The following is a 17,501-nucleotide window of genomic DNA, read 5'->3' as shown; positions in this document are numbered from 1 at the left end:
AGTGGGTTTTTTAATAAAGAGTACTTTGAAATGTACACATTTTATTTTTCACAAGCGACAGAAACTTGAATAGACCGAAACAATGAGAAAGAAAACAGTTTAAAGGAGCTTTAGTGTTTCCAGTGCACTGTTATATGTGCTATTATTACATAAACGGAAATCGTTTTCAAAATGTTTTTCTGAAAGATGAGTTTTCACTTCAGTTATCGCTGTGACTGAAATCCAAATATTCACACACAAGCATGACACTGGAAGAATAAAGCTGCAACCTTCAAAGTCTGTGTTTATACACATTTGTATTTTTTTTTCTTATTTCAGTCAATCGGTATGCGTTTGCAGCATTTCGGTAAAACTCCATTTCATTAATTGCTGCTCTATTAGAATTCCACAAGGAATCCACAGATTCATGTTAAGCTTTTTTTTTTTCCACAATTCGAACATTTGTGCAATAACTTCAAATAAACTGTCCACCGCTGAATTGTCAACACTTTGCAGAAAGATGTTTTATGTTCGGTGATAAAATTGTTATTTATCAAACCATGATTGCCTTCATAATAAAATGATTATAAGGACAAACATTATGGGCACCGCTGCCATCTGTTGGCTTTGCTTTTGCAGGTTTTGCAGGACTTTTACTAGGGTTTTTTTGGAATATTTATGAAATAAAACCATAATAAATCCATCATAATGAGCATCTTCTTGTTTTTTGTCCTTTATATGCAAGACTCTACGTCCTTCACTCCGGGTTTGTAATGTAACGTGGAGTTCAGCCATGGTTTTAAGAGTGTGTTTCCTTAATAAACTGGACGTGACTAAACCCCAAAAGAAGAAGTTATTGATTTCTAAAAAGCGTCTTATGTGCCAAGAGACACTGAAGTGGAGCCAGTGAAGGCGAAGCGCCGGCTCCGAGTATTTTCAGACTGTTCTCGACAAGTTTTGATGCCAGTGCCGACTCGACGCGTAAAGAGGCAAATCTATTTTTCGTTTTTTGGGTTTTTTTTCCAATAGTTGAGAAGTTTTGATGCTGGAAAAGTACGTGTTCAGTTCTGCACTGACCTGTTGGTCTGGCAGCGTTAATTCAGAGTTTCTACTGAAGGACTGAATGGATGGATGGATGGATGGATGGATGGATGGATGGATGGATGGATGGATGGATGGATGGATGGACATGCATACATTTTTCAACCCTTAATCATATTCCATATTAATGGGCTTATACAATGACTTAAGTCCTGTCATGTTTAAATCACGATACAGATTTGAATTCTTCCATATTTATATTTAAATGGTCTTTTTTTTTTTTCATCAGCTCTACCGTTTACAGTTCAGATTCCCTCTTCTTGTGTATTGCTCAAAACTATCTGTTGTAATTTGCACCGACGGTAGATGTGACCAGCTGTATTGTTTATTATATCGCATTTTTGACAGATGTTCACCTGCATACCACAGAAGTGAATCATTTCAGTTAAATAATGCCTCAAATAAAAGAGCGTGGCATCTCAGAGGTGTTAAGCTGACGATGTGGGACAGTGAACAACACCAGTCAAAATGGAAATATGTTTTTTTTTTGGCCGGGCTTTTTTCTTGGTCAGTTTGAAAAAAACAAAACAAAACAAAACAGCAGAGTAACTGTGAACCAAGACCCAAGAAAATAGAAGTACAAGCTAGCAGAAGGCAAGACTGAATAACTTTGGACAAAACAACTCACGATTCAAAAAATGGATGTGTTTAACAGCCATACCACAGTAAGAGTCACATCACATTTGAGACACACACAATGCCCCGCATCTCCCAAAGGCATCAAATTATAGATGAGACATTCCCATGATGTTAAACAAAATTGGGTTTTATTTACATGTTTAATTAACAGAAAACAAACAACAGGCTCCCAGAGAATGGCGTCTCTGGTTCACCATCGTGAAGCTCTTCTCTTCTTCTGTTGTTTTGCTTTCTTCTCTTGTCTTCTGGTCACAAACTTCTTTCCTTGTCCCACATCTGAAAAACAAAATGTGTTTTGTGTTAAACAATACTGGTTAAACAGCCGATCAACCAAGGTTAGTGCAGCTCTCTAATTAACTGGATATAAAATAAAGCCCATCCAACCGATCCAGTCATTTTTCAGTCATGAATAACAGCTTGTCTTGTCATTGATGTACTTACTTGGATTATTGTTGGGCTGGTTCTTTTCCGTCGGGTTGGAGGAGCAGTCAGAAGTCGTGACCTTTGTCTCCTCTTTATTAGGTTGTGGTGATCTTTAATAAGCAAGAAGGAAAATTGTTTGTTTCAGTTCAGTTAGTCTTTTTTCTTCAAATACTAGAACTCCTCAGAGCGGTAGATTTTGGACAAATACCTGTTGACAGAGGCTGAAGGTTGCTGTGAGACATCTTGTGCCGGGGCCTGGTCCTTCTTGTTCAGGTCAGACTGACTGTACTTGGACCAATATTTGCATCCGGGCCAGGTGATGCTGGCAAGTAGTGGCTCAATATAGTCGTATTCATAAGAAATGCAGCTGTCGCACTCCTCCAGGGGTTTGCTGCAAGAGTTCACATTGGAAGAGAAACATTACAGGCCATTTCACTCAGCAGCTTGCAAAGGCACAATGATGTTGAATATTTGTAACACTTAGCAGCTATTGTATTGGTCTGTTTGTTTAAAAAGACTCAAAATCATCAGAGATAAAGTTTGGACAAAATACCTGTTGACAGTCTCTGCATGGTCCAACTCCTCCAGGTGCTTTTCGTTGGTTGGAGTCTTATTTTCACTGATGGTGACGCTGGAGAAAAGAGGCTGAATATAGTCATATTCGTAAGAAATGCAATTGTCGCACTCCACCACCTGGTTGCTGTTGGACCTGGTGATGCTGGCGAGAAGTGGCTCAATATATTCATCCTCCTCAGAGCTGCAATCATCAGACAGATAAACATTACAGGTCATTACACTCAACAGCTTGCAAAAGCACAATGATGTTAAATATGTGTAACACTTAGCATCCAACTCATCATTGGGTCTGTTTTAAAAGACCAAATCATCAGAGTAAGGAAGTTGTGACAAATACCTGTTGACAGTCTCTGCAATGTCCAACTCCTCCAGGTGCTTTTCGTTGGTTGAAGACTTTTCTTCAGTGAAGGTGATGCTGGAGAAAAGTGGTTGAATATATTCCTCTTCCTCAGAGCTGCAGTCGTCACCCTCCACCACATGGTTGCTGTAAGAGTTCACAGTGGAAGATAAACAATCAATACACAGCTTGCAAAAGCACAATTATGTTAAATGAGTGTAACATTGAGCAGTTATTTCATTTGGTGGTGTGTTTAAAAAGACTCAAAATCATCAGAGATAAAGTTTGGACAAAATACCTGTTGACAGTCTCTGCATGGTCCAACTCCTCCAGGTGCTTTTCATTGGTTAAAGTCTTTTCTTCACTGAAGGTGACGCTGGAGAAGAGAGGCTGAACATACTCATATTCGTAAGAGCTGCAATCATTGCACTCCACCACATGGTTGCTGTTGGACCTGGTGATGCTGGCGAGAAGTGGCTCAATATATTCATCCTCCTCAGAGCTGCAATCATCAGATAGATAAACATTACAGGTCATTGCACTGAACAGCTTGCAAAAGCACAATTATGTTGAATATTTGTAACACTTAGGAGCTACTGTATTGGTCTGTTTGTTTTAAATGACCAAATCATCAGAGAAAGGAAGTTGTGACAAATACCTGTTGACAGACTCTGCAATGTCCAACTCCTCCAGGTGTTTTTCGTTGGTTGAAGACTTTTCTTCAGTGAAGGTGATGCTGGAGAAAAGTGGCTGAATATATTCCTCTTCCTCAGAGCTGCAATCATCACACTCTACCACGTGTTTGCTGCAAGAGTTCACAATGGAAGATAAACAATCATTACACTCAACAGCTTGCAAAAGCACAATTATGTTAAATATGTTTAACACTGAGCAGCTATTTCCTTGGTGTGTTTGTTTGTTTGTTTGTTTAAAAGACTCAAATCATCAGAGAGAGAAAGTTTTGACAAATACCTGCTGACAATCTCTGAATGGTCCAACTCCTCCAGGTGGTTTTCGTGGTTTGATGTCTTTTCGTCACTGAAGGTGATGCTGGCGAAAAGCGGTTGAATATATTCCTCTTCATCAGAGCTGCAATCATCACACTCCACCTCATGGTTGCTGTAAGAGTTCACAGTGGAAGATAAACAATCATTACACAGCTTGCAAAAGCACAATTATGTTAAATACGTGTAACATTGAGCAGTTATTTCATTTGGTGGTGTGTTTAAAAAGATTCAAAGTCATCAGAGATAAAGTTTGGAAAAAATACCTGTTGACAGTCTCTGCATGGTCCAACTCCTCCAGGTGCTTTTCATTGGTTAAAGCCTTTTCTTCACTGAAGGTGACGCTGGAGAAAAGAGGCTGAACATACTCATATTCGTAAGAGCTGCAATCATTGCACTCCACCACATGGTTGCTGTTGGAACTGGTGATGCTGGCAAGAAGTGGCTCAATATATTCATCCTCCTCAGAGCTGCAATCATCAGATAGATAAACATTACAGGTCATTACACTGAACAGCTTGCAAAAGCACAATTATGTTAAATATTTGTAACACTTAGCATCTATTGTATTGGTCTGTTTGTTTAAAAAGACTCAAAATCATCAGAGAGACGACGAGACGACAAATACCTGTTGACAGACTCTGCGAGGTCCAACTCCTCCAGGTGGTTTTCTTCAGGTGAACCCTGCACTTCTGGAAAGAAATCTTTTTGCACCGAGGGAAACTCATGGCTTGTTCTTTCCTTGCCATTTTCCACCTCTTCATGCAGGTCCATCAGCTCTTTTTCTAGAGCACTGATTTTCTCCTGGTGGCCATTCAGATTTTTGAAGTACATCGCTACAACTCCCATCATCTCTGCCTCGAGGGACTTTCTGTTAATTGTGGGAGCGCCACAAATGTACTGTAAAACACAAGCAAAGACCATCATTAGACCTGCTCAATACAATTTTTGCCTCAGTTACCTTAGAAAACATTATTGTGGTCTGCAATCTTCCTCTCATTTCATTTATATCCAAAATTACGTGGTTCTACTAGAAATACTTGTATTTAACAACAACTTACATTCAAAATCTGGACCACTCCGTGAAGCACATTCCCCTCTCCGGTCTCCATCTCTGGAAGCTGTGGTGGTACCGTCAAGTTATTCATTGTGTTGTCACGACAATCTGCAGCAAATATTTGGAATAATATATTGTCAATTTTTCACAGAAAATGTACAATCTGTAAGGTCACCAAATGTACTTTTTTGCGTTCAACTCACAGTTTTGACGGAAATGGAGAATGTTGTCTGCAATCAAATCCTTGAGAAGAATCTCGCAGTGGATGAAGTCTCGCAGTGGATGAAGTCTCTCAGAGAGTCGCTGTCACGTGTCTCACAATCGCTGGAGGGTGAAGAACAGGAAATCGAACTGGAATCTGGAGGGAAACGAGTGGCTGCCAACGCTGAGAGAAGCTGATCCGGACTGAAAGGTAAAGGCCAAATGGGTGCAAACTGCTATGTGTCCTTTGATGTGTCATAAATGGATCTTTAAACACTGGAGAAGATCAAAATGATCAAAGGTCCTTTGATCTCCCCCACGAGGCTCCTCCCCCACGAGGCCCCGCCCCTTGACACCCTTGAGGGGCGGGGCCACATCAAAGGACACATCAAAGGACAAACAGCAGATAGAACCCATTTGGCCTTTACCTTTCAGTCCGGATCAGCTTCTCTCAGCGTTGGCAGCCACTCGTTTCCCTCCAGATTCCAGTTCGATTTCCTGTTCTTCACCCTCCAGCGATTGTGAGACACGTGACAGCGACTCTCTGAGAGACTTCATCCACTGCGAGATTCTTCTCAAGGATTTGATTGCAGACAACATTCTCCATTTCCGTCAAAACTGTGAGTTGAACGCAAAAAAGTACATTTGGTGACCTTACGGATTGTACATTTTCTGTGAAAAATTGACAATATATTATTCCAAATATTTGCTGCAGATTGTCGTGACAACACGATGAATAACTTGACGGTACCACCACAGCTTCCAGAGATGGAGACCGGAGAGGGGAATGTGCTTCACGGAGTGGTCCAGATTTTGAATGTAAGTTGTTGTTAAATACAAGTATTTCTAGTAGAACCACGTAATTTTGGATATAAATGAAATGAGAGGAAGATTGCAGACCACAATAATGTTTTCTAAGGTAACTGAGGCAAAAATTTAATTGAGCAGGTCTAATGATGGTCTTTGCTTGTGTTTTACAGTACATTTGTGGCGCTCCCACAATTAACAGAAAGTCCCTCGAGGCAGAGGTGATGGGAGTTGTAGCGATGTACTTCAAAAATCTGAATGGCCACCAGGAGAAAATCAGTGCTCTAGAAAAAGAGCTGATGGACCTGCATGAAGAGGTGGAAAATGGCAAGGAAAGAACAAGCCATGAGTTTCCCTCGGTGCAAAAAGATTTCTTTCCAGAAGTGCAGGGTTCACCTGAAGAAAACCACCTGGAGGAGTTGGACCTCGCAGAGTCTGTCAACAGGTATTTGTCCTCTCGTCGTCTCTCTGATGATTTTGAGTCTTTTTAAACAAACAGACCAATACAATAGATGCTAAGTGTTACAAATATTTAACATAATTGTGCTTTTGCAAGCTGTTCAGTGTAATAACCTGTAATGTTTATCTATCTGATGATTGCAGCTCTGAGGAGGATGAATATATTGAGCCACTTCTCGCCAGCATCACCAGTTCCAACAGCAACCATGTGGTGGAGTGCAATGATTGCAGCTCTTACGAATATGAGTATGTTCAGCCTCTTTTCTCCAGCGTCACCTTCAGTGAAGAAAAGGCTATAACCAATGAAAAGCACCTGGAGGAGTTGGACCATGCAGAGACTGTCAACAGGTGTTTTTTCCAAACTTTATCTCTGATGACTTTGAATCTTTTTAAACACACCACCAAATGAAATAGCTGCTCAATGTTACACGTATTTAACATAATTGTGCTTTTGCAAGCTGTGTATTGATTGTTTATCTTCCACTGTGAACTCTTACAGCAACCATGAGGTGGAGTGTGATGATTGCAGCTCTGATGAAGAGGAATATATTCAACCGCTTTTCGCCAGCATCACCTTCAGTGACGAAAAGACATCAAACCACGAAAACCACCTGGAGGAGTTGGACCATTCAGAGATTGTCAGCAGGTATTTGTCAAAACTTTCTCTCTCTGATGATTTGAGTCTTTTAAACAAACAAACAAACAAACAAACAAACCAATGAAATAGCTGCTCAGTGTTAAACATATTTAACATAATTGTGCTTTTGCAAGCTGTTGAGTGTAATGATTGTTCATCTTCCATTGTGAACTCTTGCAGCAAACACGTGGTAGAGTGTGATGATTGCAGCTCTGAGGAAGAGGAATATATTCAGCCACTTTTCTCCAGCATCACCTTCACTGAAGAAAAGTCTTCAACCAACGAAAAGCACCTGGAGGAGTTGGACATTGCAGAGTCTGTCAACAGGTATTTGTCACAACTTCCTTTCTCTGATGATTTGGTCATTTAAAACAAACAGACCAATACAGTAGCTGCTAAGTGTTACAAATATTCAACATCATTGTGCTTTTATAAGCTGTTGAGTGTAATGACCTGTAATGTTTATCTATCTGATGATTGCAGCTCTGAGGAGGATGAATATATTGAGCCACTTCTCGCCAGCATCACCAGGTCCAACAGCAACCATGTGGTGGAGTGCAATGATTGCAGCTCTTATGAATATGAGTATGTTCAGCCTCTTTTCTCCAGCGTCACCTTCAGTGAAGAAAAGACTTTAACCAATGAAAAGCACCTGGAGGAGTTGGACCATGCAGAGACTGTCAACAGGTATTTTGTCCAAACTTTATCTCTGATGATTTTGAGTCTTTTTAAATGCACCACCAAATGAAATAACTGCTCAATGTTACACGTATTTAACATAATTGTGCTTTTGCAAGCTGTGTATTGATTGTTTATCTTCCACTGTGAACTCTTACAGCAACCATGTGGTGGAGGGTGACGACTGCAGCTCTGAGGAAGAGGAATATATTCAACCACTTTTCTCCAGCATCACCTTCACTGAAGAAAAGTCTTCAACCAACGAAAAGCACCTGGAGGAGTTGGACATTGCAGAGACTGTCAACAGGTATTTGTCACAACTTTCTTTCTCTGATGATTTGGTCATTTAAAACAAACAGACCAATACAGTAGCTGCTAAGTGTTACACATATTTAACATCATTGTGCTTTTGCAAGCTGTTGAGTGTAATGACCTGTAATGTTTATCTGTCTAATGATTGCAGCTCTGAGGAGGATGAATATATTGAGCCACTTCTCGCCAGCATCACCAGGTCCAACAGCAACCAGGTGGTGGAGTGCGACAATTGCATTTCTTACGAATATGACTATATTCAGCCTCTTTTCTCCAGCGTCACCATCAGTGAAAATAAGACTCCAACCAACGAAAAGCACCTGGAGGAGTTGGACCATGCAGAGACTGTCAACAGGTATTTTGTCTAAACTTTATCTCTGTTGATTTTGAGTCTTTTTAAACAAACAGACCAATACAATAGCTGCTAAGTGTTACAAATATTCAACATCATTGTGCCTTTGCAAGCTGTTGAGTGAAATGGCCTGTAATGTTTCTCTTCCAATGTGAACTCTTATAGCAAACCCCTGGAGGAGTGCGACAGCTGCATTTCTTATGAATACGACTATATTGAGCCACTACTTGCCAGCATCACCTGGCCCGGATGCAAATATTGGTCCAAGTACAGTCAGTCTGACCTGAACAAGAAGGACCTGGCCCCGGCACAAGATGTCTCACAGCAACCTTCAGCCTCTGTCAACAGGTATTTGTCCAAACTCTAGCGCTCTGAGGAGTTTTAGTATTTGAAGAAAAAAGACTAACTGAACTGAAACAAACAATTTTCCTTCTTGCTTATTAAAGATCACCACAACCTAATAAAGAGGAGGCAAAGGTCACGACTTCTGACTGCTCCTCCAACCCGACGGAAAAGAACCAGCCCAACAATAATCCAAGTAAGTACATCAATGACAAGACAAGCTGTTATTCATGACTGAAAAATGACTGGATCAGTTGGATGGTCTTTATTTTATATCTAGTTAATTAGAGAGCTGCACTAACCTTGGTTGATCGGCTGTTTAGCCAGCATTGTTTAACACAAAACACATTTTGTTTTTCAGATGTGGGACAAGGAAAGAAGTTTGTGACCAGAAGACAAGAGAAGAAAGCAAAACAACAGAAGAAGAGAAGAGCTTCACGATGGTGAACCAGAGACGCCATTTTCTGGGAGCCTGTTGTTTGTATTCTGTTAATTAAAAATGTAAATAAAACCCAATTTTGTTTGACATCATGGGAATGTCTCATCTATAATTTGATGCCTTTGGGAGATATTTTCAGCTTCCCTCTGCTTCATTATTCACATTTATACACATTTTGACCCAGGGGGGGGGGGGGGGGGGGTGGGGTGGCGAGGGGGGACGTGTTTAACAGCCACACCACAGCAAGAGTCGCATCACATTTGAAATACACACAACAGATATAAGCCAGTGTAGCTGCTGATAAACAACCTCCAGTGTAAAAAAAACAAAAAACTTTTTTCTTAGTTCATAAGTCAGTGTATTTTCAGAGTTCTTTAAATGCTACGGACAAGCAGGTTTGAAGCAGCATCAATTTCAACTCATCAAGCTGTGAAGATTTCACGAAAAGGAACATGAATTCCTGGTTGTGGAACCGGTGGCAAAGAGGGACCGTTGGGGGGGGGGAAATAAACCCCACTAAGAGTCCTGGTGTTCACAGGGGCAAGGTCCAGGGCCCCTGGGTGTGTTTCTCTAGGACAGTGTTTTTCAACCACTGTGCCGCGGCACACTGGTGTTTCCGCGAGATATAGTCAGGTGTGCCGTGGGAAATTATCCAATTTCACATTTAAAAGAAAAAAAAACATTCGCTCTCACAGCCGCTGTCAGCTGTGAGAGCAGTGTGTTGAAGAGTAATCATGTATAAATACTGTGGCGAGCGCCGCGGAAGAATTGCTGAGACGAGACTCTTTTCTGCAAACTGATCACCAGAGGCTTTTACTTTGACATGATCACACGCAACCGGAACTTCATAACAGGATGACACTCCACACAACATATTTCTCACTCATGGTTGATCACCAACATCCAACAAACCAAACTAGACGAAATAATGAACTATCTGAACCGAGGAACAAAAACACAACACAAGCACAAATCAACACACACATAACAACCCCAACAATAACCCTCGATAACCTCCGGCAACACATAACCTGAACTCCCATCGTGCCCTGCAGCGACCAACTCCGTGATCGCTACAATACTCTTCGCCAATATATGGCAGCACAGAATTTTGCCGGTGAAATGGAAACTGACAGACGTTAGTCTGGTTAATCTCCACCTCCTGCTGCCATCTTGTATCAAAGTACTGTGTCAGTGACAGTGATGGAGAAGTTTTTGAAAAGGAAGAATGTGAACCAAGTGGTTGAAAAACACTGTCCTAAAATACACGAGTACAGGGTCGTCAAAGAAACCCACACAAACACTGAATAACATTGCACACCTATAATACATAAAAAACCGTCCTGCTCACTGTCAGCCGACCACAAGACGACCCAGAGGGAAGCACCCGTGTCAAATCGACAAAATCCAAGTTGAGATTTTTTTCAGTCAAAAAAAACAACAACTTGACTTTGATTTTCAACGTTTTCTGAAGCGTATAACGTTTTTTGGGTTTTTTTTTTTTCTTCAGTGGCCTTAATGCTGTTCCGTACAATACTACTACACAACTTGGAACTGAAGATATCCTGAAGCAATGGAGGAGACGTGACACGTGTCAGAGAGGTGGGCGATTATTCCGGTCAAAAAGAGTCTCACCTCCAAACTGGACTCGTCTCGGAAGACGAGTCTTCATCACTTTGTGCTGTTACTCTAGACTTGAATGTGATGGACTAAAAACTGAACTAATCACAGGTTATCGATCTGATTGGGGAAATTCCTTTTCCCGCGTTTACCCATTCGATTTCTACAGCAGGCGTTGGGCGGCCATATTGGGGGGGGGGGGGGGGGGGGTGAGGGGGATCCAGGGAGTTGGAGCAGCACTTACTTTCCAAGTGTTCCTGCAGGATTTGGCAAGACGAGTCTTCCTCATATCAGCAACTTGCAAACCGAACTCGCTGCGTTATTCATGAGCAACCTGTTGCCGTCGTTCCCAGCATCCAGCGCAGAGGCTGTCTGGTGCGACTGAGATTGAGATGCGATTTCTCAAATCTGCTCAGGGAACGAGCTCATTAGCATCCGAGTCGACTGACTCGTTCTACCCGGCTGGATTTTTCCTCTCCCCCCTCCGTTCATTCTCTGATTTGAATTTCTGATTAAGTGGAAGCAATCTGGACCTGATCCATGGACAATAAAAAGAAATTAGCCGCGGACTCAGGAAGGGGTTGAATTTATGAAGCTCATAGAGGGGTTTTTTTTGTGGGGGGGGGGGGGGGGGGGCGTGAATTCCAATCAGGTCTGAGAAGTCTGGAGGTTTGGGACCATCTGTCTCTCCACTCCGGGTTTAGCCGCAGAGCGAGCTAGCCTCAGCGGAGCCGCCGGATTCCCGTCCAGCGAGGCTCTAAGGTCACATGCTGCTGGCACAAGAGCCGGCGCTCATGTCCTTCCAAAATATCCGTCCGGCGAAATCAATTTGTTGTCATTTCTTTGATACGGGGGGAGGGGGGTGGGGTGGGGGTGGGGGTCACCTTTGGCGGTCCGCTCTCCGCCTCCTCCTGGCCTACTTTGATCACACACACACATACACACACACACAAACACACGGACATACTGGCAAACTCAACGCTCTGACCTACAAATGAAAAACATTCAAGAACCTTCTGGCACAAAACAAGTTCGCCTCCTTAGTCCGGAAATGTTCAAATGAAAAGGGGAAAAACAAGTTTCCGTCACCATGTTCCTATCAACCTCCTGTCGTCACACACTTTCCCCACCTCTGAGTATCGATCCGACACCTTCACGCACTATTTCCCCCGCCGCCCCGTCGGACTCACGCAGGACCTGCGTTGAGAGTCTACAGGGAGCGAAACCACGACGCATTTCTTTCTTTCTTGGTTTTTTTCTCCTCGCAGTTCCTGCGGGTTGACATTTCCAGGCTGCGCCATCGATCAAAGACTCCTCAACATGTGTCGGTCGGCGTGTTGAAAGAATCAAACGCACACTGGCAAAGAGGTGACGAGACTAAATAAACGTGTCACAGGACAAATCCTGAGAGTTTATTGAAAACAGAAAGCAGCGGCAGAAATTTGCCGTTCAAGGCTGTAACACACAACTGAAGGTTGTTGTTTTTTTATTAAATAAAAAATGCATGAAGTAAAAAATGGAAACACATTTTTAAGATAATGATAAAATAAATAAAAGCAGGGTAAAACTGTGGATTTGTTGCGTGTGTAAAGAACCACAGGGTTTTTTTTTTTATCACCAAAACAGCCATTTTTGTGATTTTCTTCCAGATCAAACACAAAAACACATTTAACTTTTAAAACGAGGCTGACACCGCTTCTGAACTTTCATATATTCGCTAGGTTTGACACACATACAAAAACAGCATGTTATGTTGCATTTATTATTATTTAGGATAGTAAATGAAAACATACATTTTCAGCTGTTTTTATACCTGATTTTAGTAGTTTCTTAAATTAAATTAAATTAAATTAAATTAAATTAAATTAAATTAAATTAAATTAAATTAAATTAAATTAAATTAAATTAAATTAAATTAAATTAAATTAAATTAAATTAAATTAAATTAAATTAAATTTTGTAAAGGGTGTATGTAATTTGATTTAATTAAATTGTTCCCATTGTTAAAGTTTATCCCGCGCTTTTAATACAAAAACAACAGCGTCAACTTGTGGCATTGTTAATATTTCAGGGACCCCCCTTGAAAACGAGCTGCTGCATCTCAAGGGGTTTATCCCAGAAATTAAATGAAATTTCAGCTGTTTCCATGGAAACGGACATCATTTTCATTTATTTGAAAACAGAAAAGCGAAACGATTTCACGTGTGAAGGTTGATAAAAATAATAAACATCTGCTGAGTCACTAACGTGGATTGTTTTGGCCGTGCGAGGGTGTGCTATAGTGTATAAAAAAAATTACGAGCTAATAGTTTTGAAAGAAAATGTTTGGCTGCAGGGTTTGTTTGTTCGTCTTCGGGGCTTCAGGTTATGAATCCACTCACGTCTGCTGGACTGTTTGTTTACACTCTCGCTTCCATGAAAGAGGAAATGTTGAGCAAAGCAGTTGGATTATTGAGGACGTCGGGCGGCGGCTGCGCCTCGCGGCCCCGCTGGGGTCGGACCATTGTATCTCCTGTCATATAAAAGGTGAATATGATCCAGATCCTGAGGGCTGAACTTCCTGACTTTGAACAACACTGACGCAGTTCTCGTGATCAAACACAGGAGATGCTGCGGGAGTTTGGTCCGGCTGTGCAACCCTTCAAAGAACACGGAGGAACTACTTTTTCTTTTCTGTTATGCCCTTGAGAAATTCTAGGTTTTCATCCAGAGGCTGTTTTTTTTCATATTTTTATAAATATATAAAAAAATGTCAAAATCTCACAACACTCCCACTAAATAGCAGCTCCACAGAGCTGAAAGTTCAACTCGGAGAACCAGAAGAACACAGGAAAAATGGAAAAGCTTATTTTCCCTGCTTTATTTTTATTCATCACACACTCTTCGCCACTAGAGGGCAGCACAGAACTTTGCCGGTGAAATCGAAACTGACAGACGTCAGTGTGGTTAATCTCCACCTCCTGCTACCATCTTGTATCAAAGTACTGTGTCAGTGACAGTGATGGAGAAGTTTTTGAAAAGGAAGAATGTGAACCAGGATCTCAGCTCTATCAGGTCCAGGTTTCACACTGAGGGAGTCAACATTTAAAAAAAAAGAAATTGGGAAATACTTTTTTCTGTATTTATTTGATTCCTGTTGATAAAACTTTGATGAGAATGACTTTATATTGTTAATCGAGGCTACAGAGTTTAAAATGTTAACATTTTCGGGTGGTGGTGTGCCTCCAGATTTTTCCAAAGACAAAAGTGTGCCTTGGATCAAAAAAAGGTTGAAAAACACTGCTCTACTTTATAAGCAGCTGCCACTAAATCCAGTTAGGAACCATTGACGAGTTGTTATCTCTGCAAGACTCAACTCCACAATGATTGATTCCTGCTTTAAACGGCGGTGAACTGCAGCGTGGAGACGCTCCGATCACCGACCGGCGCCGTATTGAACCCGGTCGGAGCGGAACGCGTAACCTCATTCCCCGATTTCCTGCCGTAACCTAATTTCTCCCCAGTCGCCTGGCTTCTCGCTCCTCACGCGACTCCCCCCCCCCGCGGGTCGTCTGCAGAACCCCGTCGGCAGGAAACCAGCCGACAGGTCTCCACGTCTTTTCGCCGCGCTTAAGTTCGTTTGCGTCTGCTCCTCGTCGCTTTCCATTCTACACGCGACTTTAAACTGGAAGACGCTCCGTCTGGCCTGCAGTGATGACCGCTCCGATAGCTTCCCGGAGCTTGGAAGCCTCGTAAAAGAACCTTAACAGTGGCTTTTATACGGCGCTCTAACTCCACTCCCAGGCTCTTACGACACACATTAACACACACACACACACACACACACACACACTACATTGTATTGTTCCCATCCACTCTGACATGCAGCCCATTGCCAAGTTTCATGCGGTGTGAACAAACATGCACAGCCTTGCGTTGTGTACGCATGTGCACTGCCAAGAGTCTTTATGGCCACGATAAAGAGATTAATCTTTATTGCCGTTGCTGCAAGTCCAGAAGCTCATTAGCTTATCAGGTGTTGGGCTGGAGGTGGTAAATAAACACACAATGAATGAATGAATGAATGTTTTTGGTGACCTTTCAACATTCTCCACTTTATTTTATTTTATTTATTTATTTGTATTTTTTTGGGGGGGGCAATTATCCATCATCGTCCAATAGTTGTTTTTTTTTTGTTTTGGTTTTTTTTATTTAAAAAAAAAGACATTTTTAAATACATTACAGTCATTCCAATGTGCTTTTATAGAGAAAATAGAAAAGCCCAACATATCCACGTGATAATTTTTTTAGTATTTTTAACGTTGGACACACAAATGTTAGTATTCTGAAGAATAAAATGACTTGAATCAGTAAATGTCTTGTGAAATACTAATAGTGTAGCAATTTTGGAGGTTGTCTAAAAGAAGCAAATTAAACTGTTGACTGTATTAAGAAATATTTTTATTTTTTTTAAAAACCAGACGTGTATCAAACAGACTTGTGTTTGTAAAGTGGCGGCTTTATTTTTCCAATGTCAAAATTATCAGCGGCACTTTACCCATCTACAGAATGTTGAAATAGAATTAGGAGTTTGAATCATCATTTACCAAACAAAATTAAAAGGTCTGATTGATGAAGGATGAACATTTAGGTTCGTTTTAAAATAGGAATATTAGAGACTGAGGTGCCAAAAACACAAACTGTAATATCTCAAGCCATTCCTTGGAGTGCTTTAAATTTAAATTTGAACAAGAAACATGTGATTAGAGGTCAGGCTGATTTATAGTCTGGCTTTAATGAGGAGCAATACTTTTTCATAAGGACATGTTCGTGTTCAAGGAGTCTTTGTAGAACAAACTGTACAGACTATAAGTAGCCAGATATAAAAAAAATATTATGTCCCAAGGAGAAGTGAGGCGAGGTAAAGTGCTAAAGCAGGTTATTTTATATCCACTCTGACACTTCTGCTGTGTTTTTCTACGGGTTTGACGGCCGTTGGGTCAACGCTCTTGTTAGGCAACATGATGGGTTTAACGCAGTCGGTAATTGTTATGATTTGTCATTTTCAAAGGGGGATTTCAGAAAAAGAAACAAAACACCACTGTTCACTGTGTTCATGGCGACAGTTCTGCCTCAGAGACGAGTTGTTTGAGGAAACACTTCCACTGTGTGGACAGTCTGGGTAACGCACGGCATTAAGCTCCACTTATTCCGTGGTTTACTTGTAACTGAGAGTTTCTGCATTTTAGAAGTAAGAGTTCAGTCAGGTGTGTACATGCACATTTTTTATTATTCCCTAGAAATCACTATAATGCTTAAAACCATGGCAGGAATGAAAACACTTCAGTCTTTGGTTGTTTTGTACAAACTGTCTCAATATTTCGATCAATGTTGACTTAATGAACTGGAGTTTGATTATGAGGGAGCATTTCTGAGGATTGGAATATACTATATATATATATACACACACAAAGAAAAACATAACCTTTGCCCCACCTTCCATCTAGATTCTAGACGTTTCCTTCAAACTGAATAGTTTGTAGTCTTCATGTCCCTCGAAAATCCGTGAACAATCAGATAATTAACTTGTCCCCTCCGGACCCATTTCCCTTCTTTTTCTTCAATAAAAGCTTAAGCCCAGGTAGAACGAAAACGCTAAATGAAACGCTAACGCAGTATTGTGTCCTCTGAAAAAGCCCTCGCTCAGACTATTTTCCCTCAAATCTCCACATTCTTAGAAAACATGAACAACCTGGGCTGAGTCACAAAGGCCCTGCGGGCAGTCGGACTCAGCAGGGGGGAAGAAACGAGCTCCTGCGGGGCTTCGACTCTTCCTCTGTGCCGTGGCTGTCAAAATTTCCTCACGGGTCACGGAGCACCGCAGCCTTAAAGTCAACATTTTGTACCCAAAAGTAAATGTTCTGCTCTCTCATATTGTGTGTACTTCAGCGGCGCTATGAGTCGCAGGTTTCGTCGGCCGACTTCTCGACCCGATAACCTCGCAACCCTCTCCGATGACATCAGTTATTAACAACAGCAATGGCGGACGACGTGATACTTTAGTAAGGCCAGATGTCAAATTTGTCCTTTTTGCCTGCTCCGGGTCTTCTTCTCCATTTTCGTTGTATTTCTGTGGCACAGTCACAGCGCCTCCTATCGGCCTGGCATATGTACTACGCCAGGGGTGCTCAATACGTCGATCGCGATCTACCAGTCGATCGCAAAGGTAGTAATAGTAGATCCAATGACATTAGAAAAAAAAAATAGACGCTGGTGTAATGAAACTAATTTACCTTTCCAAATTACGAGTACAATCGAACGCAGCGTCAGACGACGGCTCAATTTTTCTGACCTTTAGGTCACCACCGCACATGCGCAAACAACGACGCTAAGTGTGGCGAAGCTAACAAGCTAGTCAGCGAGTTACCGCAAATTTGAAGGCCCTCGAAAATGAGTGGGGGGGGGGGGGGGCTGGACCAAGTGAGAAGACGAAGACGTGTCACTTTCATGAGGAATGGGAGCTGGACTTTTTTTTTCACGATGTCATTTTCGAAGTGCG

Source organism: Blennius ocellaris (assembly GCF_963422515.1).
Source record: "Blennius ocellaris genome assembly, chromosome: 7".
Classification (NCBI taxonomy): domain Eukaryota; kingdom Metazoa; phylum Chordata; class Actinopteri; order Blenniiformes; family Blenniidae; genus Blennius; species Blennius ocellaris.
The sequence above is the reverse complement of the archived record's forward strand: the minus strand, read 5'-3'. Positions refer to the sequence as shown.